Below are 27991 nucleotides of genomic sequence, written 5' to 3'. Positions count from 1 at the left end.
TGCAGGCTCCCTCGGAGGAAACGGCAATGTAAACCATCTTACAGAATCTTTTCCTACCAAGACTGAAGGCCCAGTGTCCACAGACGTGGCTCCAGCGATTCCTGTAATTGGAAAAATTGCTACTGCTTGAAAGGATCAACAACAGGAAAAGGAATGAAATGAGTAGGTAATCCAAACACATGCCTCAGATTCCTCAGTTAATAATGTAATTGGCACTAATGTCCCTGACAATGCGCCCCTGTTCGTTACCTGCAGTGTTGCAGTCGAGCTGGTGCTGGGCTACTTAAAACAACATTTAACTGTGCTGTAAAGTCCTGGAAATTCAGTGCACACTAGTAACAACGCTGGGTTGTAATTCTCATATTTATTTTCTCATTCTTCACACATGGAGAAGAAATCCACACTTGCCAGGTTTGCATTCGGCCTAATTTTCAGTGAACTCGGTGGAGAGCAGGAGCACATCACCAACCCTATGAATAATGAACTCTATGAATGCCACCAAGACTCCACCATCTACCTCACACATGCACAGGGAAGCAGGTGGCTCTCTAGAGGGCAGTGGTGTTGCTCTGGCAGATCCTGGGTTTACAAACATATTTGAAGGTTAGACGAGGCATTGATGCGGCAATAGGGCATCAGTTATGTTTTTGTATAAGAGAGTGGAGTGGCAGGTGTCTTTGTAGATTGATTTTCAGAAAACATCCTGGGCTAGTGTGATGTATCAATCAATCAAATCTTTATTACGGTCATACCTATTACCATAGGTAGGGTGGGATACAATCATTTAGAATCTGTAAAACGTTTTGGAAAGCTTAAAAGTTTTAAAGCAGAAGGTATATCTAAAAGACTGTAAGAATCTAAAACAGGCACCCCCAAACTTCGGCCCTCTAGATGTTTTGGACTACAATTCCCATTATCCCTGACCACTGGTCCTGTTAGCTAGGGATCATGGGAGTTGTAGGCCAAAACATCTGGAGGGCCGCAGTTTGGGGGTGCCTGATCTAAAAGAAACTAAAAGCATCTAAAAGAAGGGTTAGGAACATTAAATGGATATGGAAGATCATAAAAAGTTGATATATAAAAGACTACAACCATCAGTTTAGAGAGCACTCTGGTGTGAGTGTTCATTAGATCTAGTTTGTGGCACAGTTTCTGACAAATTTTGAACTCGGCTGTGCAGAATCTGGCAACATTGTATGTTGTAGCAGGATTGGTATCAGCAGCAGGGAGGTATAGAATTGTCCTGTGAGCCCTGGGTACTTTTGGAACAGTGGGAAAATGAGGCTAATACGAATATCTCTATAGTATAGGCATTGGAGAAGCACATCCTCTATTGTTTCTATTTGTCTAGAGTCACAGGGGCATTGTCCTGTATCAACCTTCAATGACAGCCGAGGGGAGGGCATGACATCGTGCCAGGGTCACAGGCTAGTGTGATGTAAAAGTCATGTGATTCCATTTTCCAAGCACAACTTGGCTGCATGAGCATTTCTTTTCTCTTGTGTTGCATTTGTTGCTTCCCCCCCCCCAAACAGATTTTTATTTGGGGGTTTCCCCTGCTCCCTCCATACACATGTGCAGTTGAGCAGTTTAGCTGTTTTTATTGCATGGTAGGTATTTTGCTAGGTTCGGAATAAGTCTATCTCTCTCTCTCTGCCTCTTAGTCACATGAATCCAGAAAACCTTCACTATAAGGAATTTTATTTCATTTTCTGGGTTCAAAAGATCCATGCTTCAAACATTTCTGCACAACCTAAAAGGTAGTCATCTGTTTTAAAAATAAATCAGACATTTATTGTTATTATTTAAAAATGACATTATCACCATGTTTGAATCATGATTTAAAAAATTAGTGTTTTCATGTTGCTTTTTAATTGGATGCATTGTTGCATCGATTTATATTTATTTCATGTTAAAGACAGACAAGATCTCATAACCACTTCATAGATGTTACAGAATACAATGAATGTTTTTCCATGCTTTTGAAGGGCACTATAGTACCGTGCCATGAGCTCTGTCTAGACATCCAAAATTCTAACAATATGCCAAAAGCCTTTTCATAATAAACTAATGCATTTCATTGTAGATCCCCATCCTTTATGGGGCTCTGTATATTGTAAAATTAAACATTGCACAACTTTTTCGTAAGGCAGTGGTACCCAATCATTTCCCCCCACGAACCACTTGAAAATTGCCAGACCACTTTATGATTTTTTTTCTCTTCCTGTTGTAGCAATTGTAATTTGCTGTACTAGGTGCTGTATGATTCTTAATCATTATTGTGTCCCATCTTTTCCCTCCTTTTCTCCTCTTCTTGCTTTTGCAATAAACTGTTCTTTTAGTAACCTGCAGTGAATGCTACATATCCGAGTATACAATACATCAAAGCCTTTTGATATCATTTAACGCCATAGGTTTTCACACCAAGAAACCTCTCCTCCTTTTCTCTGCAATCTGGCTCTTGTGAGGAGAACTCTAGAATAAGTAACCTCCCAGGCATTGATCGTATCTGTTGTTTTCCACTGAAGCAAATGTATGTCAAATGATGAGGTTGCTGCCAAATTCTTGCTCTGTTTACCAGTCGCAGAAGGTCACTATGTCATGCTCAAGTCTTTCAAAATAAGTTTGTTCTAAGTAGCCAAGTCACAGATTGAGGAGTTTGTCTCTTTGTAATACAAATGGTTTTACTTGTTTATAACAGATTTTCTCGACAAACAGTTGCATCACATGGTAAAACTGATTCTGGCCTGCCCCACTTCAGGCTGCTAGTGGAGGAAAACACAGTACTGAACAGTAATATGCACACACACACACACAAAACAAAGCATCTTTTTACACTTAGAAAATTAGGCACCAGGGACAGGGGTTTTAGCTTAGTGTTTCCCCCCGGATGTGCTAATATTCGGGGGGGGGGCATTTTTGTTTCTTTTCTTCATGGAGTATTTAATTTTGTGACACATGCAAAACCTCCAGAATTCTGAGGCAGCAAAGTTCATCAGATGATGAACATGTGGCCCTCCAGATGTTGCTGGACTCCCATCAGCTCCAGCCAGCATGGCCAGTGGTTAGGGATTATGGGAGTCATGGGCTTATCCAGATTTCCGATTGTGTCACAATTTATAGGGACGGATCGGAGGGAGGGGGGTGTTTGTCCCTCAACTTTCCCCAGGAAAATCTGCTGTCTACCGCTGAATCAGAACAAATGGCAACGGAATTTTCCATGGATTGACATTTATTCCTATTCAGTTGTAAACAGTGGGTTTTCCCAAGGAAAGCTGAGGGACACAACAACAACACTCGGACCTGTGCCTGGAAATTACAGGCCTGTGTCTACGGATCACAGCACAAACAGAAGTCTGGATGTAAATGAAGCTCTCCGGGTAAACAGCCTAAGAAAAGATGCGGCCTGAAATGCGGGCAATGAAGCCTGAGAGACAGAGACCGTGTGTGACATGTTCGTCAGCTCTAGTTTATTTTAGTTGTAGGATACTGAGCCTGCGCTGGACAGCACAAGACATTATATGGATGTTTTGGATGTATAATTTGATGCTTTTGTTTTGTCTTGAAGAAAGTTCTGCGAATAAACTTTTGAATAAAACTTATGGACCTTGACAAAGTTTTTCTTCCAAGGGAATTCAGTTTTCATGCATTCAGTTTCTTCGGATTTTGCAATATTAATATCTGCAATACATACTACAGTGCTGCCATATCCGCAATATTTTCTATCCCCATAGAATTATATGTAAAGACTCCTAGCCTTGGGGCTCTTCTCCTTATGGCGAGTTTACATGGCAGGCTAAATAACCTTTGACCCTTGGAAGCTATTTTGTACATATCTGGATCAAGACGGGAGCAAATGTAGAAGCCGCAGGACACATTAAGGTACAGTTATGTGAAAAGGGTATTCAAGTAAAAATTGGCCAAGGATTATAAATGTTTTTAAATAAAATAAACTGTGCATTATTTAAAAACTAGAGACACTATTTGCAATGGTAACCAAAGTTGTAAGCTTCTTAATGTAAAATGTGATGGCTGTCAGGAGTATGGGCAGGAGTCAGGCTCTGGGGCCTGTAGTGCCTTGCAGGACTGGGGCCTGCCTCAGCTTGTGCTGGGGAAGCAAGGCGTGGCCACACAGGTGAAGACCTCAGCTTGTGCTGGAGAGGCAAGGAGTAGTCACTCAGGTGAGGCCACTTGAGATCTCACTGCACCTGGTGGCAGGAGCTGGGAGGGATAAAAGCCCAGCATTTCCCTTCAGCTCTTTGCCACAGCAACGCTTTCCCTGCCTGGTTGCATCTGGCCTCCTGCTCTTTGGACCCTTGCCTTGCCGACGCCTTGATTCTTGCTCCATGGACCCTTGCTTTGCCGACGTCTTGATCCTTGCTCTGTGGACCCTTGCCTTGCCGACGTCATGATCCTTGCTCCGTGGACCCTTGCCTTGCCGACGTATTGATCCTTGCTCCGTGGACCTTCGCCTTGCTTCTTGTTCCTTGAACCTTCGCCGTGCTTCTTGTTCCTTGATCCTTCGCCTTGCTCCTTGCTCCTGGGACCCTTGCTTTGCCTTCGCCTTGCTCCTCGACCCTTGGACCTTCGCCTTGCTTCTTGTTCCTTGGACCTTCGCCTTGCTTCTTGTTCCTTGGACCTTCGCCTTGCTTCTTGTTCCTTGGACCTTCGCCTTGCTTCTTGTTCCTTGATCCTTCGCCTCGCTTCTTGTTCCTTGAGCCTTCGCCTTGCTTCTTGCTCCTTGGACCTTCGTCTCTGCCTTGCTCCTTGACCCTGCAACTGCCTGCTGCTGGACCCTCAGCCCTGCACCTGTTCCTGCTTCTTCACCACCATCTTGCCTCTGGTCCTGACGCCCGCCGACTGGACCATGACAATGGCTTTCTGCTCCCATGGGTTTTTATCACTCACGGTAGTGTTTTTCTACCAGGAAATGACTTTTAAATAGTCATTTTGTTAAAAGATCTGTTCCATCATGCACAATTGATTTATCATACAGATATTATAAATTAGCAAAAAAAGTTTTGGTTTTTTTGAAGGCTGGATTTTACATGGATCTCGTTGTTGTTATTGTTGTAAAAAGGATTGCTAGAAGCATATTCTAAGCAGAAAATTAGGGTCCCCTTTGAACCACCCCTTAGAGAATAATCTGCAAGGAAAAGGAAGTTCATAGATATGGTTGTTGTTTTTTACAGTGTCATTTGTAGTGCAATAACAATGTATGACATTGAGAAATAAGTTGCTCTTCCCCCATCATTATGTCTGCGCTTGGGCAGGTTTCCTGGATATGTTGTGAATGATCCATTTCCTTAATATTATTTTTTTAATGATTTCCTGCTTCAGAGCAGTGCAGTTAAAGATCTTCAGAGCAGTGAAAACTAGAAAATGTACCCTATGTTGCTTTTCTGGTTATGTGGGAACTTTTTGTGGTTAGCATCTAAAGTTTAATCTTGTGATATTGGCACATCAGTGCTTACTGTAGAATGGGTTACAGGTAGGTAGCCGTGTTGGTCTGAGTCGAAGCAAAATAAAAAATTCCTCCAGTAGCACCTTAAAGACCAACTAAGTTTATATTTTGGTATGAGCTTTCGTGTGCATGCACACTTCTTCAGATACACTAGAAACAGAAGTGTCAGACCCTATATATATACAGAGGGTGGTGGGGGTGGGTGGGAATGGGAGATGGGCTGATGGGAGTGGTAAACCTGTAGATGGGTGTTAATGGCTGCTGATGGCTGCAATTAGTCCTGGGCTGAGGTGCTAAAGAAAGCTTGATCATGCATAATGAGATAAGAATCCGATATCTCTATTCATCCCAGGTGCTTCCATGGTTTTAAGCTTGGTAATGATTTCCAATTCAGCAACTTCCCTTTCCAGTCTGTTCCTGAAATTTCTCTGTAATAAAACAGCTGCTTTGAGATCTTGTATAGAATGTCCTGGGAGATTGAAGTGTTCTCCTACTGGTTTTTCAGTCTTATGGTTCCTGATGTCAGATTTATGTCCATTTATCCTTTGGCGTAGGGTTTGGCCTGTTTGTCCAATATAGAGAGCTGAAGGGCACCGTTGGCATTTGATGGCATACACAATGTTAGAAGATGAGCAATTAAATAGTCCTGAGATGGTATGTTGGATGTTGTTGGGGCCAGTGATGGTGTTGTCTGGGTGTATGTGGCAGCAAAGTTGGCATCTGGGTTTATTGCAGGCTCTGGTACCAGTGTCCATGTTAATTCTGGTGGTTGTATTATTGTGGGTGAGGAGTTGTTTAAGATTGGGTGGCTGTCTGTAGGCAATGAAAGGTCTTCCTCCCAGAGCTTGAGAAAGGGAGCTGTCATTGTCCAGGAGAGGCTGTAGATCTCTGATGATGCGTTGTACTGTTTTAACTTGGGAGCTGTATGTGATGACTAGTGGTGTTCTGTTATTTTCTTTTTTGGGTCTGTCTTGCAGCAGGTTCTCCCTAGGTATCAGTCTGGCTCTGTTGATCTGTTGTTTAACTTCATCAGGTGGATATTTTAGTTCTAAAAAGGTTTGCTGTAGATCTCTTAGGTGAGATTCTCTGTCTGTAGAGTTGGAACAGATACGGTTGTAACGTAGGGCCTGGCTGTATACGATGGATTGTTTGGTATGTTTGGGATGGTAGCTAGAAGCATGTAGATATGTTTGTCGGTCAGTTGGTTTTCTGTATAAGGTGGTGTCTATACGTCCATCCTGTATTTTTATAGTAGTGTCCAAAAAATGTATTTCTTGCATAGATTGGTTCATTGTTAGGTTGATGGTGGGGTGAAAGTCATTGAATGTCTGGTGGAAGGTTTCCAGGGTCTGTTGTCCATGTGTCCAGATAATAAAAATATTGTCAATGTATCGTAGGTACAAGAGAGGTTTGAGTGGGTAGGAGTCTAGGAAACGATGTTCTAAGTCTGCCATGAAGATGTTGGCATACTGTGGGGCCATGCGGGTGCCCATGGCTGTGCCGCTGATCTGGAGGAACAGGTCATCACCAAATTTGAAGTGGTTGTGGGTAAGGACAAAGTGGCAGAGTTTGGTAGCAAAGTCCGCTGTGGTTTTATCTGAAATGGTGTTCCTTATGGCTTGTAAACCATCATTGTGTGGGATGTTGGTGTATAGAGATTCCACATCCATAGTGGCTAGTATAGTATTGTTAGGAAGATTGTTCAAAGATTGTATTTTCCTCAGAAAATCTGTAGTGTCACGTACGTAGCTGGGAGCACTGATAGCATATGGTTTCAGAACAGAGTCCATGGGTAGAATGGGTATTACTGACAGTAGAAGTTAATACATGCTGTTAATTCTCAAAGTTCCTAATGAAGTATATATGGTTGGTTTGACATGATCTTGTATTTTATTTGTCTAATACACAATAAGAAAGCTCCACTTTTCAATAAACTTGTCATTAATTTGTCTTCCTTTTCTTGTTCTAACCAGTCAATTTTCCCCCAAACTTTAACTGCCACAAAATCAAAGAACTGTACAGCTGGAAGGTATTCTGAGGGCCATTCAGTCCAACCCCCTGCAATGTAGAAAACTCCACTAGATCACACATGATGGGTGGCCACCCAACCTCTGCTTAAAGACCTCCAAAGAAAGGGAGTCCACCACAACTTGTCCATATTCAGAGTGTTAGTTCTCCCGCCTCCACCACCCCAGTTATTACTGTAACCATTTTATCACTGCTAATTTTGGAACGTCCCTCCTTATCTTTCAGAAAATATTTTCTGTTTGTGGGGCTTGGATCTGTTCATCCACAGCAAACACAAAATGTTTGCTTGGAGAAATAATAGATCTGCACTCCGCTACAAAAAGGCAGTAATGACATTTCCAGTTTGCAGAGCTAAAGGAAAACTTGTGTTACCACATCCATACGGTCTGTGTATTTGCAGTTACTGTGCTATCACGGAAGGTTTATAATAAATCATGATTAACTGCAATTACAGTACTATAGTAAGAATGAGTACAGATGTCGCAGCAGTTTTGACACTTGCCAACATTTTCTTTAAGAATAACAAACTATATATACAGAATAATCTTTTAATGACTCATACTTTTGGAGCAAGTGGTGTTTTCTCCAGTGGTTCAGCGAGAAAAGTATGTCAAACAATGCATTTTTAGATAATCATAGTGAGGAAATGCAAAACTGGAAATAGTGATTACATGGGGGCTGCAAAACTTTAGAGGTCAGATTTGGGGTGGGTGAACCAAGCAGCCATGATTTGGTCTGCCTGGTTAACTCCTGACCTGAACCAAACCACTCAGGGAAGGAGTGGTTCCACACATTGGTTACTATGCCATCCTCCATTAAGCAACCTTATACACTGGGGGGGGGGGTGAATGAGCAAGCTTATAAATAAACTGAGAAATCCATGCTGGCTTTCTGCAATTTGTAAATGCAGAAAAATAGACATGATCATATCTCATACTGCACACACCAGGACTGTTTCCTGTGCAGATGTTAGACGTAGGGTAGAAATTGTGTACATTGCAAGGATTTTCCAGCCTTTCCCTGCTCATTTTAAGAATATTCAGATAAACAAATGGAAAATTATCTCCTAATACACACATTTTTGCAAACCAAATTCCCCGAATTCAACTCTTTCCCGCCTCATGTTATTATCAGTAATTTATGCATTTTATGCACATCTTCCCCATTACAGTGGTGCCTCGCAAGACGAATTTAATTCGTTCCGCGAGTCAATTCGTTTTGCGAAAAATTCGTCTTGCAAATCGCGGTTTCCCATAGGAATGCATTGAAATTTCTTTTTTTTTGCCCATAGGAACACATTAATTAAATTTCAATGCATTCCTATGCAGGGTGAATTTTTCGCAAAATGAATTTGTCTTGCGAGTCACCATCAGATCGCAAGACGCATTCGTCTTGCAAAAAATTCGTCTTGCAGGGGATTCGTCTTGCGAGGTACCACTGTATATGCATTTTTGTACGCATTCCTTGGCTGAAGAACTACACCGCAACATTTGGAGCAGTGTGACTTTTGAAGGATGGGTGTATTTTGGCTCATGTATTGTTTCAGAAATCCAGAACAGGGTGGGAACAACCATGCCATGGCTTGAAACTTCAAGTGGCAGCTAAAGGAAGAAAAAGAAGGATCACATTTTAGGTGTAGTCCCAATGCATTCAAACTACGGGTGCAAAGGAAGAGCAAGAAACATAGCTGCCAAGTTATCCCCCTTTTTAAGGGAAATTCCCTTATGCTGAATAGGCTTCCTCGTGAGAAAATGGAAAACTTGGCAGCTATGGCAAGAAGTGCCACACTCTTTTTAAAAAAGATGCATGAGATAGCAGAACTGGCTTAGCCCTGTGTTGCATCCATCTGTCGAAACAAAAACTGATAAAGTTGCAACAAGTCAGATATCTGCTGAAGACATTTCCCCGCTAAAATTGCTAGCTTTGTCCCTACATTATAAAACAAGAACAGGAAGTCTCATGAAAGGCTATGATTAAAAAAAAAAACTACCTCATTTACTCTTGTGGCTTATTGTGATGTCATTTGAAGCTCTCAGTGTGTGGGTGTAAATATAGCTCCTTAGTTTGAAGCCTGCCATTTATTTTGTAAGTTAACATATTGATTTTTTAAAAAAAAAACAAATCAAAACACCATGCGCACACAGTGTAACCTGGTAATTGTAAAACACCACAACATCTAGCATGGTGCTTATTGTAGCCAACATTGCAATTGCTTTTTGTTTTTAAGCAAAAGCACATAAAGGCAAAATCAGAGCAGAGCTCCAACATCAGTTCTCACAAGAAAAGCACCAACCAAAGCTGAGCAAAGCAGTGCGTTAATCTGAAAACACTGTGCTCACAGGCCATGTTAGGCTATCAAAACTATTTTCCCCCACAGTTGTCCCAGACCAGGCTTCTTCAAACTCGGCCCTACAGATGTTTTTGGCCTACAACTCCCATGATCCCTAGCTAGCAGGACCAGTGGCCAGGGATGATGGGAATTGTAGTCTCAAAACATCTGGAGGGCTGAGTTTGAGGAAGCCTGTCCCAGACTGTGATGAAACGCACCCTGCCACATAAACACTTTGCTGCAGTCTATAAATTGCTTCTCTTAAGCCATAAAACATCCGTTGTTTGAAGCTGAGCAGCATTGCTATGAAGTAGTGGTGGCGTGCATCCTTTTTTATATATCGAGGGCCACTGACCCACACAATGTAGTGGGAATCAGTCGGGACCCATAGACACAAATCCATGTCATTGTATGTTCTTAAAATTATAAATATTGAACGTAAATAAAAATGTTGCGATGCCTAGGATAATAGTGTTGAGATGTTGAAACCTCCTAAAGCTCTGGCTACTCAGGATGCAATCCACCAAGTAACAGGAACAATATTGCCACTCTCCTTGCAGAGGCAGGCAGGTGAAGACAGACACCTGCTCCATCTATCAGGTGAGGAGATGCCTCTGCTGGAAGGTGCTTGAGAAACCCAACCGGTACTCTCCTCTTACTGACCCTACGTAGGGAGAAGACCTCTCTGGAACTGCCCAGGGGCTACCTTTGGGACAGAGGCTTCTCACCCCTGATAAGCTTTTTATAAGATACACACGCCGGCATACGCCAGCTGTGAGAAGTGGTACATCGGCAGCACTGCTCACAAGCTGTTGCCTTAGTAAAATAACCATCATTTCATTAATTTCATGTGTTTCTGGTTGGTTATTTTGGGAAGCTGTGGAAACATAATGTTTCAGTTGATATTTGTTTTAACGTTGAGATTTTCCTGCTTAGTGGATTTTACTTGGAAAGTTCCGCTGAAAACCCTTTTATTAATATTATTGCACTTTTTTTTAAAAAAGGTGAAATGTAGAACTTCATGCTTTTTAAATCACACACACACCATACTGTGGGTAGTATCCTGTTCTTCCCAGCACCATGCAACATTACTTAAAATAGATGAACATATTGGACAGGGATGCAGGGAAGAAAGTTGAGGGTCTTCAGCATAGCTGGTCAACCGTTTCAAAATTAGAAATATGTTGCTTTCCACTGCATGCCCTGCCCTGTGTCAGAGCGTCCCCACCAGTAGTGGTCGGTGGGGTTTCACCCATATCCTTTTGAGACACTGACTATCACCAGCCATAGATCTGAATAGTACTGCCAGTCCACTCCCTGCCTAAAGCCCCTCCAGCAAGGGACTGGCCTCCACAGATTTCTCAGTCACCATTAATCAGCATTAGCATACCCTCCAACATATCTCCGATGAAAATAGGGACGCCCTATTCCATAATGATAATTTTACTATTTATACCTAGGTGGCGCTGTGGTTAAACCACTGAGCCTAGGGCTTGCTGATCAGAAGGTCGGCGGTTCGAATCCCTGTGGCGGGGTGAGCTCCCGTTGCTTGGTCCCAGCTCCTGCCAAACTAGCAGTTCGTAAGCACGTCAAAATGCAAGTAGATAAATAGGAACCGCTACAGCGGGAAGGTAAACGGTGTTTCCATGTGCTGCTCTGGTTTGCCAGAAGCGGCTTTGTCATGCTGGCCACATGACCTGGAAGCTATACGCCGGCTCCCTCGGCCAATAATGCGAGATGAGCGCGCAACCCCAGAGTCGGTCACGACTGGACCTAATGGTCAGGGGTCCCTTTACCTTTTACCTTTACCTTACACATCTTACTGGGTTGCCCCAGCCACTCGTGGCAGCTTCCAACATATATAAAAAACATAAATCATTAAACATTTTTTAAAAAAACACCACTTCCCTAGATTGCCTTCAGACACCTCAGGTGTCAGATAACTCCATACTCTCCAACATTTCTCCAATGAAAATAGGGACATCCTTAGGAAAAGTGGGACATTCTGGGATCAATCAGAAACCAGGGCAGCTTCTCTAAATCAGGGACATCTCTGCAAAACAGGAACACTTGGAGGGTCTGCATTAGCCATTTACTGCTTTCCATCCCAACTAACTAGCTACCAGTGATTCCCACTATATTCTCAGCATACTACCCTCTGGAAAAAGACACCTTAAAAGCATCTAACCTTCATTTTAAACAAGAAAAAAAAGATTCCTTGCATTTAAGCTGTGTGTTGATGCCACCTCCTGGCTTATATTGGTACATATATTTTTTTGTATCTGTTCCTGTTGCACCTGCCTTTATCTATTTTTTTTCCTGACAGTCATGCAATCTCAAAAATACTTGGTGGGGTGGGGGAGTTATAATAAGGTTATTAGAAATAATAAGTGAATTTTCGTCCATTAGAGTAACTGAAATGTAAGTAAGTACGAGACAACAACACTTTTCCTCTCTAGGCCATCACAATGCCTCCAAATAATGGATTTACAACAGATACAAAAATACAAACTTCATAGGTCATGAGACTATTATCACTCAAATCTGATGCTGTCAGACTTTTACACTTAAACTTACACTTATACAGTGGTACCTCTACTTACGAATTTAATGCGTTCCAAATGCACATTTGTAAGTCGAAAAAATTTGTAAGTCGAATCCCATAGGAATGCATTGGGAGAAAAAATTCGTAAATCGAAGCAACCCTATCTAAAAATTCATAAGTAGAAAAAATCCTATCTAAACCGCATCCAAGATGGGGGACGGAGCTCCATTTGTAAGTAGAAACATTCATAAGTAGAGTTATTCGTAAGTAGAGGTACCACTGTACTCCTATTTCTATAACAAATTTTAAAAGTCAATTCATATTGCCACGGTTAACTTAAAAAGAGCTTCAGAATGCACCTAGCCCAGCATCCTGCATAGAGGCCAGCCATATGCTTTTGTAGCCCACAAAGCAGGGTTTGAAGGGCCAGGAGATTCCATACAATAATTGTGCCTAGTAACCAGTTATTGACAGACCCATGAATTTGACTAAGCTCCTCTAAGCCTGATGGAAATCACTACATCTTATGACAAAGAACCTAAGATGAGCCTGGTGTATCAAACCAATGACCCCTCTAGTCCAGCATCCTGTTCTCACAGTGGTCAACAAGATGTCTGTGGGAAGCCTGCAGGCAGGACATGAGCACACCAGCAGTCTGCCCACCTGTGATTCCTAGAAACTAGTAACCATTAATTTGTCTAATCCGTCTTTAAAGCCATCCAAGCTGGTGGGTATCACTACCTGTGGAGGCAAGAATTCTGCAAGTTAATTGTGCATTATATGATGACACATATACTGTACTCATCATATACTCCCTGGAAAAGACCCTGATGTTGGGAAAGATGGAGGGCACAAGGAGAAGGGGACGGCAGAGGACGAGATGGTTGGACAGTGTTCTCGAAGCTACGAACATGAGTCTGACCAAACTGCGGGAGGCAGTGGAAGACAGGTGTGCCTGGCGTGCTCTGGTCCATGAGCTCACAAAGAGACAGACCTGACTAAATGACTAAACAACAACAACATGATGACAGGAAAACGGCCTTTGCCATCATGCCAGCCCAAAAGGTTGCAAAAGACACATTAGCTTTGAATGGATTTTTGCTTCAGATTGCTGCTCCTTCAGCCATTTATTGACACCCTCTAGAAACGGAACAGATGTCTGGAAGACCATTTCAGCCATCACTAGGCTTCCAACTGCTGATGGGGCAATGCTTTAAGTTATCTACTCAATGCAGTAAGGATGAGGAAACTGTAGCCCTACAGATGCTGTTGGACTTCAGCTCCCATCAGCTCCAGCCAGCATAGCCACTAGCTAGGGATGATGCGAGCTATGGTCCAACAGCATCTGGTTACCATAGGTTCCCTATCCTGTAACTGAGAAAGGTGTGAACAAAACCAGGCCCGGCTCGCCCATTGACTCTAGTGGCGCAATGCACCACGGCGCCTGGACGATCGGGGGTGCTGAGGGGCGCCCCAGCAAGTGGGTGAGCTTCGCGGCGGCCTCCCTTTTCCCTCCACCAGCCGCGCCGCGAGAGCAGGGAGGGAAGCAAGTGGAACAGGGGCACTAGGACCCTGTTCCGCTCTGCAGCGCCAGGGTCATCCCTCACCCCGGCACTGCGTTTCATTGGTAGAGGTGACGCCACATGGCAGCATCTCTACCAATGAAACGCAGCGCCCTGTTGGCAGGAAGGAACCCACCATGGCCCGGCCTGCCCAGGCACCCCGCTCCACTGGGAGAAGGGAGGAAGTCTGCGCGGAGCAGCAGCGCCCCCTCCCCCACTCAATCCGGCAGCATCAGACAGGCAGGCGGCCTCCAGCACAGCGCGGCCCTGCTGTGAGGTGCGGGGGCCGCCGTGAGGCTCCCGCACCTCACAGCAAGAAAAGAGTTTTCTTTTCTTTAAGAGTGGGGGGGCAACCGAGGGATCCCAGCACCAGGGCACTTGATGACCTTAAGACGGCCCTGAACAAAACAATAAAACATTCTAGTGGGCACTTCAACTAAACCATGGGCCTACTTCTGCATGGCATTGTAGTATAAATAATTGCAAAGTCAAGTTAAGTTCCTTATGGATGAAACCTTAATTGCGTGTTCAGACCCGGAGACCTCCCCCCTAAATAAATTCACACTTGACACAAATTTTTATTTGGTTTTTGGCAGAATTTAGGCCACAACTTTATTGATGACAGCAAGTGAGTGGTTGCATAGGCTCTGGTTCGACTAGCTCCCTGCACCCTTGCAGGTAGCACTGACCCAGTGCACCATCAAATGGTGAACGCCCGGATAGGCGGAAAAGCTGGGGAAAGGCTATGTCTACCACCCAGATGTCCCCCTGGACTCAGGCATGGGCACAACCCCCTGACAGGGTTGACCAAACCATTGAGTCCCTGGATTCCTTTAACGGAATTTCCTTTTTAAAAGGAAAGGCAAAGACACCAGCCTGCAAATACCAGAGATCCCTTGCTCACGTTGAGTTCTGTATAGAAACACTGGATGAAGATTAATCTCCACATAGCAATGGCTTCTAACCAACAGGAAGGCATTGGTGAAATGGATGCAATACGTAAGAGCTCAGGGCCATTGACTGAAGTCACATCCTTCCACAAGATCCCAAAAGGGAGCTGGAGAGCCCTGTGTTTTTCTTTAGATTCCTTATTTTATTTTTCTCTTGCTGTGATTGGCAAGCAAAAATAGTTTAGAATGATTTTTATTACTGAGGGGAAAAATATTATTTCATGAAGATTACATTGGAGATGTACTTCGTACCTCTAATAACATGTTATTCACTTACAAAAAATATTCACTTACAAAAACATATTTATTCAGCTGTTCTTCTCACTAACGGCAAGGAAAACACACAATGTCTGAGACACGTGACAAGTCAAGTCAGGAAGTAAAATGCAGAAGTTTGGTGACTTCTGGGTTCTTAGGATATAACAAGGAGGCTTCAGAAAAGGAGTTCTAATGTCAGCTCTCATTTCAGAATACAATTTGCATTGCATGCTAGAGCAAACAAAGGAAACGCCAACAAATGACAAGCCCTTCAAGATGGATATACGGTAGGTTCTTGGAGGAATCCACCCACTATTAGCAATTCCCAACAAACGGTAGGTCTGAAATAGCTGCTAGTGCCGCCTTATACATCTTTTTAAAAGTGGGACTGTATTGCCAAAAAGGAGGACAAAGGGAGATGCATATTTGCATAAAATATTTATATGGTGATGAACATGCATACCTGCCAATTTTTAAATAATTGCTGTGATTTAAACAGCAAGACAATATATCTCATTGCTGTTCCTAATGCTGGAAGTTTTAAGGGAGCTGAAACCCATCACAAACAAGCCAAAGAATGGAGAAGACAAGTCTCTGGGTGATCAGTTTCGCTCTACGGTAGATGAAAGGCAAATATCTTAACATTCACTGCCCAAATTGGTCTGTGTGTCTGCACAAAACTGACCGTGGGCCTTCCTTTAAGTTGCCTTGCAAAAAGCTCTAAAGCTTTTTTGGGGTGTGTGTGCTTGGTTGCAATTCTTATTGGGTCTTTCTACCATCCTGCTTAATTACTGCTCCTCAGAATGGACTTCATTCAGTTGGTCCCTAGGTTCAAGAACTGGGACTTCTCAGCTCTCCATCTTTGCATTGGCAGAAACAGATTTGATTTTATTCCTTTTATTTTTCCTTTCCTCAGAGTGATCCTGGTTTTTCTTGCACATGTTTCAGCTTAGGGATCTTGCTGGATGTCACTTTCCCAAGTGAAGTCTTTCTTTTGGGCAGCGCCTAGGTTTTAGGGATGAGCGTGGTTTGGCATTCCTCAATAAATTCCATGCCTGGCAACTGGAATAGGGTTCAATCCCACACCCAGGGATGTGGTTAAAAGACAGCGGTAGGGAACCTCTGGCCAGAGGCCTAATTTGGCCTATGAGGGAACTGAACATAAATTATGTAAAATATTTGTAAAATGCACGGAAATAATAAATTATTTTAAAATATTTGTAAAATGCACAGAAACTTTTTGACCCACTCACCTTTGCCTCTGGCCCTACCCACCATCTGAATGCAGAAACCAGAAGGTTGGATCAGTTGGAATCCAGCCTCAAAGCTGAAAGTGGGTCTGGTCTCTCTGCCCATCAACATTCTTTCAAGATAGTTTCCACATGAGTTCAGTGTGAATACCTTTCCAGCAGGCAGGCTACAGTTGACGTCCCTTTCCTTGTACACCAAACCAGTTTGAAGTATGATGGCCAGCATCAAGAGTAGACTTCGTTGAGCACCTGCCGAAGCTCACCCCCCCCCCCACTCCAGGGAATCCAGTGCCATTCACTGGAGCTTCTTTATACTGCAGCTCCTCCTCCTTGCTATCACTGCCTGATCACCAGCCCTCGCTGAGTATGCAAGCTATGCTACAAGTGAGGATGTGGAGCAGCAACTTGGGAGGAGAAAGCCCCACTAAAGGCATCTTGCCCAAGAAACCTCAAAACTTGGATGTGGCACTGGGAAGTATGCTTAATAAAGTCATGGCTGTTATTTACCCAGCTTTGTGCATTCAGCGCCCGCTTTCCTCCCACCCTCCCACTATTGGCAAAATAGTTACTTCTTGCATTGTTTGAATCATACAGGTAGGGGATGGCTTCCCATTGCAAGTTAAACATCTGGAGGCAAGCTGCAATCTGTACACCATCGGAGATTACATTGCAGATTTCTAAAGGCAGGAAAGATTTATTGGCTGCTTCCAAGGTCGTAGGAACATAAGAAGTTCTGTAACAACATTCTATATCCCCTGCTATAAAAAAAGAACATGTACGGTAGGAAATGCTTCAGGAGGTAGAATGGAAAACTTCAGCCAAAGATCTACAGGGGACAATAATGAACTATGAATTGCAGAATTTGGCTTCTAGCCCGAAAATGCAATACAGGCTTCTGATTGCTAACAATCCACTTTCATTTTTATAAGGATCATATCTCTAGCCTCTATGACAGTAGAGTCATCTAAAAGTTGTGTCCATAATAAGATGACCTCCACTGGCATACCCAGTAGTTGCTGTAGCAGGAGAAAATTCTTCACAGCCCACCCACCCCTCTTCTTCCCTCCTATATGTCAAATCTGTGGACTAGCAGTTTCTTTTTCTGATTTACAATGAACTTCTGATGTTCTTCTGCAACCATATCCATCTTTTTCACTGACTAAAAGAACACGGTTTACTTCCATGTGTGAAACAACCATCCCACATCAAAGACTGCCAAGAGAACTTTCATATAACCTCACATGCAAAAATGTCCAATAAAGCCAGTTCAGCTGAAAGTCAAAAAGATAAGGTCCATGCATGTGTGAATGAATCCCAATGTTCAAATTGCATTCAGTGCAGCCCTTAAATACCGCTGGCTGGTGTGAAAAGACACAAATTAATTCAATACAGTGCGAACACTTATGGATCGCCAAAACAGAGGACCACAGGGTGACACAGATTTCAATAAAATTGGCATGTGCTAATTTATATTATATTATATTATAATTTATGTGCGTGGTGTGCTCTGGTCCATGGGGTCACGAAGAGTTGGACATGACTAAACAACTCAACAACAACAACAACTTATATTAAAGGTTTCAATTGAGAAATTATCAGTATGATTTAAACTGAAATACTGCACAATATATCTCATCCTTAATGAGGAAGAGGGTAACCAGGTGTACAGTGTGGCAGATCAGCTTGTTGTCCAGGCGTTAGCTATTGATGGGCAACCTCAAGGATTCTGCCCACCTTTCTTGTGACCAGATAGCTCTTCAAGCAGAGGGCTCCTTGAAACAAAGGACTGCCTCTCACAGCCCTTCAATGAGAAGGCTGTTCTCTGTAAAGTAACACACATGACCACCCTATTTAAACACAGAAATCAAATAAAACAATATAAGGGTACTGGTAAGAACTTTGTGGGCACATATGTACAATAGATGTGGACATTTTGTTGTTGTTGTTGTTATTTAGTCGTTTAGTCGTGTCCAACTCTTCGTGACCTCATGGACCATAGCACGCCATGGACGTGACCCCATGGACCATAGTGGACATTTTAGATACTCCTTAAACATGCTCTAGAGCCCTTTTTCAAAAGTCATGGGTTTGAGAAGTTGGGCTATGAGTCTCAACCTATGTGTTTTTATTTGTTTGTTTGTTTGTTTGTTTGTTTGTTTGTTTGTTTGTTTATAAAATTTGTATACCAACCTTCATCTTCAGATTCTGCATGTATGAATGGAGAACCCTCTGCACATGATCAGGAACACTGCATTTTCAGGGATCCGAACTGCATTAAGAGAACCCTCCATGTTTGCAATACTATGTGCAAAACCGCTTTTAAACTTAGGAACATGTGAAGGTGAGTCACGCCTTATCCTGCTCTCCCATCCCTCCGTATAGTCGTACAACAAGAGCTTGTATGCTCCTCAGTTGAAAGAATGCAGACACCGACATGGAGAATAACAATCTGGTCTCTCTGTTACTATTGAAATATTTCCTAGGACAATCTTATGTAGATGCAGGTGCTTTTCTTTGACCATCTTAAAAGTTTTAGGAAGTATATAAAATAATTATCTGCAGACACAAAATATATTTCCTTATATAACACATGCTTTGATTTCCACAGCAACGCACACATGCTTCATTGAAAATAATATGATTTAAATTAAGAGGAAAAGTGTTTTGCAAAATGAAGGCATTTAACAGAAAAGAAAGCACAAAACTAAATATTTTTTTAAAGAGGAAAAAAAAGTACAGCCAAAATATAATTAGGTTAATGCAAGCCTTGAAAAGTGTCTTGGATAGGGGAAAGCATTTACCTTAAGGTTACATTTTATACAACAATAACAACTTATGTAATTGTTTTTTTCATTTTAAATGTTAACATATTATCAATTTTCTGCTAAGGCGTTTTTGAGCTATATTATAATAAATCAAAAATCACTTTTCAGAGTATGAAGTGCGATAGAGTTCATATCTCATATGTATATTTGAAATCCAATCTTGATCTCTTCATTTAGAGGGGAACGACTCCATTTTATTAATGAGCAAAGTTGGTATTTTAAATTCATATTTCAGCTTCTTCAGAGTTCTGTTTAATCTATATTACTCCCTTAAAATAAACTGCTTATTGAGCAAATGTAGATGAAATAGCACTCTTTGGGAACTGAAAGTAGTAAACAACTTTTTACAAATATTTTACAGGACACTGAAGGCATTCAGGAAACTGTCTAGCAGCACAATCATATATATAGATTTACCTGGGAGTAAGTTTCATTGAATTCAATGCATCTTACTTCTGAGTAGGCATGCCTAGGATTACACTGCTAGGACTAATTAGTGACTGGTGGGGAGAGGGATCTGGGCAGCAAATACAGTATGCCCAATCTGAAGTAACAATTGTGATGTAGAGGATGTAAAATCTACTAGGATGACAGCTTTAACTATGAAGACCAGAGGTGGCTTTAAAAACTTAATTAATCTTCTTTGAACAGAGGTAAATAAACACTAGATGGCCACATCACAAGGAGGACCAGCTGCATAAGGGAGAAACAGAAATTATATCACTTTCTACTACAGAACTCAAAGACATCATAGAGGTACAGAACATGCACCAAAGCATAATATTTATTAAAGCTTGCTTTTATGACAGGAAAGGTGACAGATTTGCCTTGTTCCATTTTGGGGTTTTTAGCAAACTCGGGTCACGAAGAGAATCTGATCTAATCCTCAAGTGCCTCACCCCTAGATGTTATAAGCATAGCTGCCAAGTTTTCCCTTTTCTCGCAAGGAAGCCTATTCAGCATAAGGGAAAATCCCTTAAAAAAAGGGATAACTTGGCAGCTATGGTTATAAGAGGTATGTGTGATGCTTAAAGTAACCTTCCATTTCTAAGGGATACAAAGTCCCCTCAACTAAGTGCAGTAATTATTATTTGATAATAACGAGCATGATTAAGAATCCCCTATACTCCACACACAAAATTACCTCAGCCATTGCAAGGACCAAATAGACTTATTAAGCTATTCTGTCGCAAATGTGTAATAAGAGCTTTTTCATAGTTCTTCACATACATTTCACATACATGTGATCACTAAAAGTCAGCATGGGTTTCTGAAAAATAAGTCATGTCAGACTAATCTGATCTCATTTTTTGACAGAATTACAAGCCTGGTAGATGAAGGGAACGCTGTGGATGTAGCCTATCTTGATTTCAGCAAGGCCTTTGACAAGGTGCCCCATGATATTCTTGTAAAGAAGCTGGTAAAATGCGGGCTAGACAATGCTACCATTCAGTGGATTTGTAACTGGCTGACTGGCAGAACCCAAAGGGTGCTCATCGATGGCTCTTCCTCATCCTGGAGAGTAGTGACTAGTGGGGTGCCACAGGGTTCTGTCTTGGGCCCAGTCTTATTCAACATCTTTATCAATGACTTGGATGGTGGGCTCGAGGCAGGCATCCCCAAACTGCGGCCCTCCAGATGTTTTGGCCTACAACTCCCATGAGCCCTAGCTAACAGGACCAGTGGTTGGAGAAGATGGGAATTGTAGTCCAAAACATCTGGAGGGCCGAAGTTTGGGGATGCCTGGCTTGAGGGCATCCTGAGCAAGTTTGCAGATGACACCAAATTGGGAAGGGTGGCTAATACCCCAGAGGACAAGATCACACTTCAAAATGACCTTAACAGATTAGACAACTGGGCCAAAGCAAACAAGAAGAATTTTAACAGGGAGAAATGTAAAGTACTACACTTGGGCAAAAAAAGAATGAAAGGCACAAATACAGGATGGGTGACACCTGGCTTGAGAGCAGTACATGTGAAAAGGATCTAGGAGTCTTGGTAGACCACAAACTTGACATGAGTCAACATTGTTATGTAGCAGCTTAAAAAGCCAATGCAATTCTGGGCTGCATCAATAGGAGTATAGCATCTAGATCAAGGGAAGTAATAGTACCACTGTATTCTGCTCTGGTCAGACCTCACCTGGAATACTGTCTCCAGTTCTGGGCACCACAGTTCAAGAAGGATACTGACAAGCTGGAACATGTCCAGAGGAGGGCAACCAAAATGGTCAAAGGCCTGGAAACAATGCCTTGTGAGGAACGGCTTAGGGAGCTGGGTATGTTTAGCCTGGAGAAAAGAAGGTTAAGGGGTGATATGATAGCCATGTTCAAATATATAAAAGGATGTCATATAGAAGAGGGTGAAAGGCTGTTTTCTGCTGCTCCAGAGAAGCGGACACAGAGCAATGGATTTAAACTACAAGAAAGAAGATTCCACCTAAACATTAGGAAGAAGTTCCTGACAGTAAGAACTGTTCGGCAGTGGAATTTGCTGCCAAGGAGTGTGGTGGAGTCTCCTTCTTTGGAGGTCTTTAAGCAGAGGCTTGACAGCCATATGTCAGGAATGCTTTGATGGTGTTTCCTGCTTGGCAGGGGGTTGGACTGGATGGCCCTTGTGGTCTCTTCCAACTCTATGATTCTATGATTTTAGTTCAGTCAGTCCTTATAACAATTCTGGTTTTTAATATTATTTATCCCAGTGCTGCAGTGTTGATATTGAAAGGTAATACTTTGTCTAAGACTTAGTGGAAGGATGGGGATCCTGTGGCCCTCCAGAAGATCCATCAAAGGTAGATTGCTCTCTCTCTCAGCTCACAGCAGACACGTTGCTGGCGTTCCGATGCACGCACTGAAAGAGGACGCTCTGGGTCACGTACATAGGTATATATAGGTCCCTTGATCCGTTTAGCCTGCTTCCCGTTGGCCTGATTAAACCCTGCATCGAGGGACCAACCAGTTCGGTGTTGTGGCTATCCAATCATACCCACCCACAACACAGGCTTAGGTTGCCAGGTCTCACCGCAACACGTGCCCTCTTTAAGGGAGGACCCAATATAACATATATTCAACACAAAAAACAGCGACAATTTGTTGTTGACAAAGGACAGCTGGACATATAAAAGGCCTCATTACCTTCAGTAGTTTAGGGTCTCGTCAGACCTAATTCCGGCCCTGGATACAGACATTTTCAGTGGCATTTTATATGCAATAGCAGACATGAATTTCTACATTTTCCTCTTACAGCATCTATTAAAATGTTTGGAAATATTGCTCTGCCTAAAATTATGGAGCAGATAATGATGCAATGGAGAAAATGAAGTGTTTAAAGCGCCTTTCCTTTGTGCACAGAAGAATTCAAAATCACATTGTACGAACCAGCCCCTACTGCTGTTTACAGATAAACAGTTCTGTTTCCTGACACTGGCGATCTAGACTTCTTTTTTAAAAAAATAATTTCTCCTATAAAATTGAGGAAGAGCTTGTATTTTAAAATGCTTATTCATCCCCATTTGTTTAAGAATGCTTGAGGGCTGCCAACTTGTCTGCTTGCAAATTCAGTGATATTATTTGTGAGGGAGAGACTGAGAGGATTAAGAAAGTCTCCAAGACCACCAGAACTCTTTAAACATGAATCAAAATGTCTTGAGATTGTGTGGTTTTGTGTGTGGCTTTCTTGGAAGAAGCTATCCCACGAACAAACATAGCTCATCTCACACTTCTTTTCCTCTTGATTTGAAAGAATTTCATATATAGGATTCTATGATTAATCAAATCACAGAGACCCACAGCTTTTTTTAAACACACACACACACACACACACACACACACACACACAGCTACCAAGAGCCAACCTAGAAAGCCTGGTGTAGACTTTACCATGATTAGAAATTAGGAGTGTGCTGTGTCTTTGTGAGGAGTATCCCTCCTCTTCTTTCCCCTCTTCCATCCTTGTCCCTTCATTGGATTTGCTTTAACCATGGCAAAGCACTAAGCTTCATTGATGCTAATGCACTCTGCTGTCATATTCTGAGGTAAAATTGCACATTCAAAATTTGAATTTTATCAAAAAACCCAAATCGTACAATTGGACATTTGGGTGAATTTTGAAGTTTTGAAAAATCTTTTCTTTCCACTCCATTATTTTGGAGCATGCAAAATTAAATTGTTTGCAGAAGTGGCTGATTAAAGCAGGATGAACATAGGAAGTAATGAGCACAACAAACATCATGGTAGAATTAACGGCGAAAAGGACAATATTTACCTTTTCCAACTGGGCATTTTTTAAATTTATTTTTGGATTTGTAGAAAAACCTCCCCACTGCCACAAAGACGGAGAGAACCAATCCTGCTACCAATAGGATGAAGATGCCACCAATGTTTTGAACTCCAAGGGCACTTGCATCTTTGCTCTCCTCTTCCGGGCAACCGTTGCCTCTCCACCGCTTCTCCTTGTGAAGCTTGCCTTCTTCTTGCAGGTGAAGAATCGCGATGGTTATTTTGTCTCTGTAGGGAGACCCTGCAAGAAGGAACACACCTGTTAATGAGGCACACTCACCAAGGCTTCATCCTGTTTCATAGTTATAAGTTGGACCCTCCAACAAAATGTTGCTGTGAGGAAAACTTCTGTTGCCACCACTCTGCTCCATCCCTATCCCCTAAAAAACCCTCCACAGTCAGCACTCAGTCACCACTGAGTATGCTTGGTCCTTGTTCAGCTGTGAGGGTTTGGGGGGGGGCAGTGGGATAGGATGGACACAAAAATGTCCAATACCATCTGCATTAAACACTTGGATTTCTGCACTGGTTTCTATAGGCAACTTTCACTTACGTACCGAGTCCCTGTGACCAGCGGCAGAGGAAGCCTCCGGATTCTGCCTGCCTCCTCCCACTCAGCCACTCTGCAGCTGCGGGGAGGCAGCGGGCGGACCGTTTGGGCAGCGGGGAGCCTGCGTGTGCCCAAGCCACCGCGTTTTTCCCGGGAGAGACACGTGGCTCGGGCGCGCTGCAGGCCCCACAGTGAGTGCCGCCCAACATTTTGTCACCCCCTCAGTGGTGACAGCCGGGGCAACCTGCACCTACCGTAACCCCCTTCCTCCGCCCCTCCCCATGACCACACCGTTCCCTAAAGTGCAAATAACTAGATAACACACAGCATATTATATTTGACTTCACTTACCGTAGCAATGTTTTTTTAAAAAATGTTTAAGGTTTTTTTTAAAAAAACTTTGTTTGTGTTAAATATGCATTCTGCAGTTGACCTCCTTTGTAATGTTTTATTTTGGAAATTTTTAAGATAATCTTTTAGTTTCTGTTAATTATGTTGCTTTGACTGTATACTTTGTATTTAACTTTCTACAGAAATGTTTGGATTGTTTTATTGATGTTTTAATATGCTTTGAGATTTTTCTTTAAAATATAAAGTGTTATTGAAATGAATAATAATAATTCAAAATCACAAAACTTGCAGCTAGGTAAAGCATGGAAATATAGACTATTAGAGCTTAAAATATGCCCTGTTGACTTTCAACATTCCCCTTGCCGCAGCATAGGAAAAAGACAACTCATTTCGTAAGTTAAAAACTGGCTTAATTACAAACTTCACAAATGTCAGATTCATGTGCAAAGGCAGTAAAACTTGGCATAATTACATTGATGTAAGTTCCTATATTATTGGTATAGGAACTCAAGTGATGTGTGAGAGCCATGCGGTCTGAGCTTAGAGCTACCAGCTCTGACCTCCTCACACCTCGAGCTCTCAAGTTTAGACTGGAGGTTGAAGAATAGGCTTGCATGCCCATTTCCTTCCAAGGTAAGGGAAAGTGACCTCACTAAGCCTAGTAAGACAGCTTAATCTATGGTATTAACCCCTTCATGCATTAATTAGACCTAAACATGTTGTTTATATGAGGGTGGTTAGTCCACAAACCCCTTCTCACAAATGTAACACAACTAACACACCTACTGGGTATGATAGCTTTTTTATTTACAGAAAACCCAGGCTGAACAAATATTCCGTGGCTCTACACAGTTGCTATGCTATCTCCCTCTCCTTATGAACCCAATCTCCAGGCAGGGGGTGGATCTACACACAGGGGGGTGCTATAAGTAAGTCAGAAATTAAATCGTTATAACAAAAGAAAAAAAGCGCTATGGAAAATTTCATCAATTTTTTCTTCTTCTCTCTATTGCCATCTGGTGTTGCATGTTTATAACACATTCAAAACACTATTTTTTGTCTAATGTAGCTGTGTCTGGGATCCTCTAAATGCAATGGGAACTGTTAATTGGAGCTGTAGCCTCAGTAGTGACCCCTGACAACACACCCATAAATGCTTTAAAGCCCCAAGTACAAGTTAACCCTTTGCTTGCACTTTTTTAGTGCAATCCTCTACCAGCAAAAATATCAACATGTTTAGAGCTGTAATGAAAATCATTACCAGGGAACTGTAAAACAGTGGTGGCGAACCTCTGACCATTGAGTCTAATTAAGGCCACCAGGCCTCAGAATTTGACCCACAATGACTTTGGGCAAACCACACCCATTTGTCAGTCAGCTGGTGCAGAGCTCAGTTATCTCTGTGCTAAGCACTAGGTCTTAGCGCTAAGCAACACAACACTGAACACAGCACTTATTTCCAGTCTTGGTGCCTACTAGAAAGACAATGTTGTGGCTAGCTGAGACGTGGCTGAATGGTACAGGCAACACAGGAGTGAGTGGCAAACAACTAGAGAATATATTGAGTGGGTGGGCAGGTTGCACGGCAGGATATGAATATGGTTTTCCCATCTCGCAGGCAGAAACAGAAGAGGGAAGCACAACTGTAGGAAGTCTGAACCCCTGAAGCAGTTCATGGCAAAGTTTGGGAATCCCTGCTGTAAAAAAACTGTAAAACCCCTTGAACAAGCAATGAGCACTGAAGTCCATGTTGCTTGGCCTGCAATAGTGCATTTTAGAGTTAATCACTGGAGTTTTATCATGGTTACAGAAACTGGACACACCATGGCTCATAACTATCTTGAAAGAAAAGTAAAATATTTAATTTGGCACATATTGTGCAAGACTGTTCAAATAGCAATTTGGGTACTGTATTCTTACAATGTTTAGCAATCTTTCTTTCTTTCTTTTTTTCTCATCCACTTTCAAGCATACAGAAGTGTGAAATGGGAGGCTAAAAAAACATAATTCTTAAAGAAACTGGGAGGCAGAGACTCCTGAATGCAAAGCTAAAAGTGCAAACTTAACTCATGTTAGAGTTATATACATGTGATAATGGTCAGATGACAGGCCCAGCCCAGCTGGAACTCTATGATGTTGCAGTAGAGATGTTATAAGCATTTTGTATGCAATGGCTGGGATCCAAAGAATGGACATGTACGTGTAGGGGAGAAGAGCCCATGCAGCTGGAACATTGCTTTTTACTTTCAGCTGCAGCAGTTCCCACAGCTTGAATACACTAACCATAGAATAGGTTTTTAAATAGTGACTTGGCAAAATGAATTGATTATATTAAAAGTGAAGATAAAGCTCTGGCTGCATTTGTGGTTCTCTCCCAAGGCTGCCAGTATGTATGTGTGTATACATTATATATATTTTTACTCTTTGGATGCAAGCTAATGTAATATGTTTTGCCAAATGTACATACAAATGTTACTGACAAAGATTAGAGACATCCTGTGCTGGCTGAATATAGGCCAGTAATAACACCAGGGCAAGTAAGTAGCCAGCAGGAAAAAAAACAGATAATTCGTGACAGCATCTTATAGAATTTTGGTATTTCCCAGAGATGTCTCCTTATCCCTTATCATTGGCCATATTGGCTGGAGCTGATAGGAATTGGAATTCAACAACATCTGAAGGGCACAACATTGGTTATCCCTATTATACCATCTCCCACTTGCCATTGGTCAATACATTATCATTTTAAAAGATTATGATGATGATGATGATGATTAATTGAATTTCTATATCGCCCTATACCCGGAGGTCTCGGGGCAGTTCACAGATAATGGTCCAAGTGCATAGCCTTGGCTTTATTTCATTTTTTTATCCCTAAGCTCTTTCATTTTTACAGTAAACTTAAGAATCAGCAAAGTCATTACTTGCAGGGAACTTTCTTTTTCTATGTGCATATTCATTTGGCAGGGCTATGAAACAAACTCTCTTTCCATTATTACTTGCAGCTCCCTACACCACAAAAATTCAACCAATGCAATTAAATTCTCAAGAGGATTTTATAGCATGTACTTGGAATGCACTCTGGAGCATAGAGCTGTATCACAAAACATATACAAAACAGAATCGCCAAGTGTTCTGTTTAGATTAAATAAAGACAGATGAGAGCCCATCAGAAAATGAGGCTAAACAAAGCAGGCGGGGGGATGGGATGGGATGGGGGTCTCAGTGGGACACAAACCTGGTGGTGGTGATTAGTATCGCAGGTTTAGACCATCTCTTATTTGGTTTTCTCAATGGAGTAAGAAGCCTAAGACCTAAGATGGTGGAAGGGGTACAGGCTACAACAGGGGTCCCCAAACTACGGCCCGGGGGCCAGATGCGGTCCAATCGCCTTCTCAATCCGGCTCCCGGACAGTCCAGGAATCAGCATGTTTTTACATGAGTAGAATGTGTCCTTTTATTTAAAATGCATCTCTGGGTTATTTGTGGGGCCGGCCTGGTGTTTTTACATGAGTAGAATGTGCCCTTTTATTTAAAATGCATCTCTGGGTTATTTGTGGGGCATAGGAATTTGTTCATATATTTTTTTCAAAATATAGTCC

Source organism: Zootoca vivipara, chromosome 1 (assembly GCF_963506605.1).
Source record: "Zootoca vivipara chromosome 1, rZooViv1.1, whole genome shotgun sequence".
NCBI lineage: Eukaryota > Metazoa > Chordata > Lepidosauria > Squamata > Lacertidae > Zootoca > Zootoca vivipara.
This window is presented reverse-complemented; position numbering follows the sequence as displayed.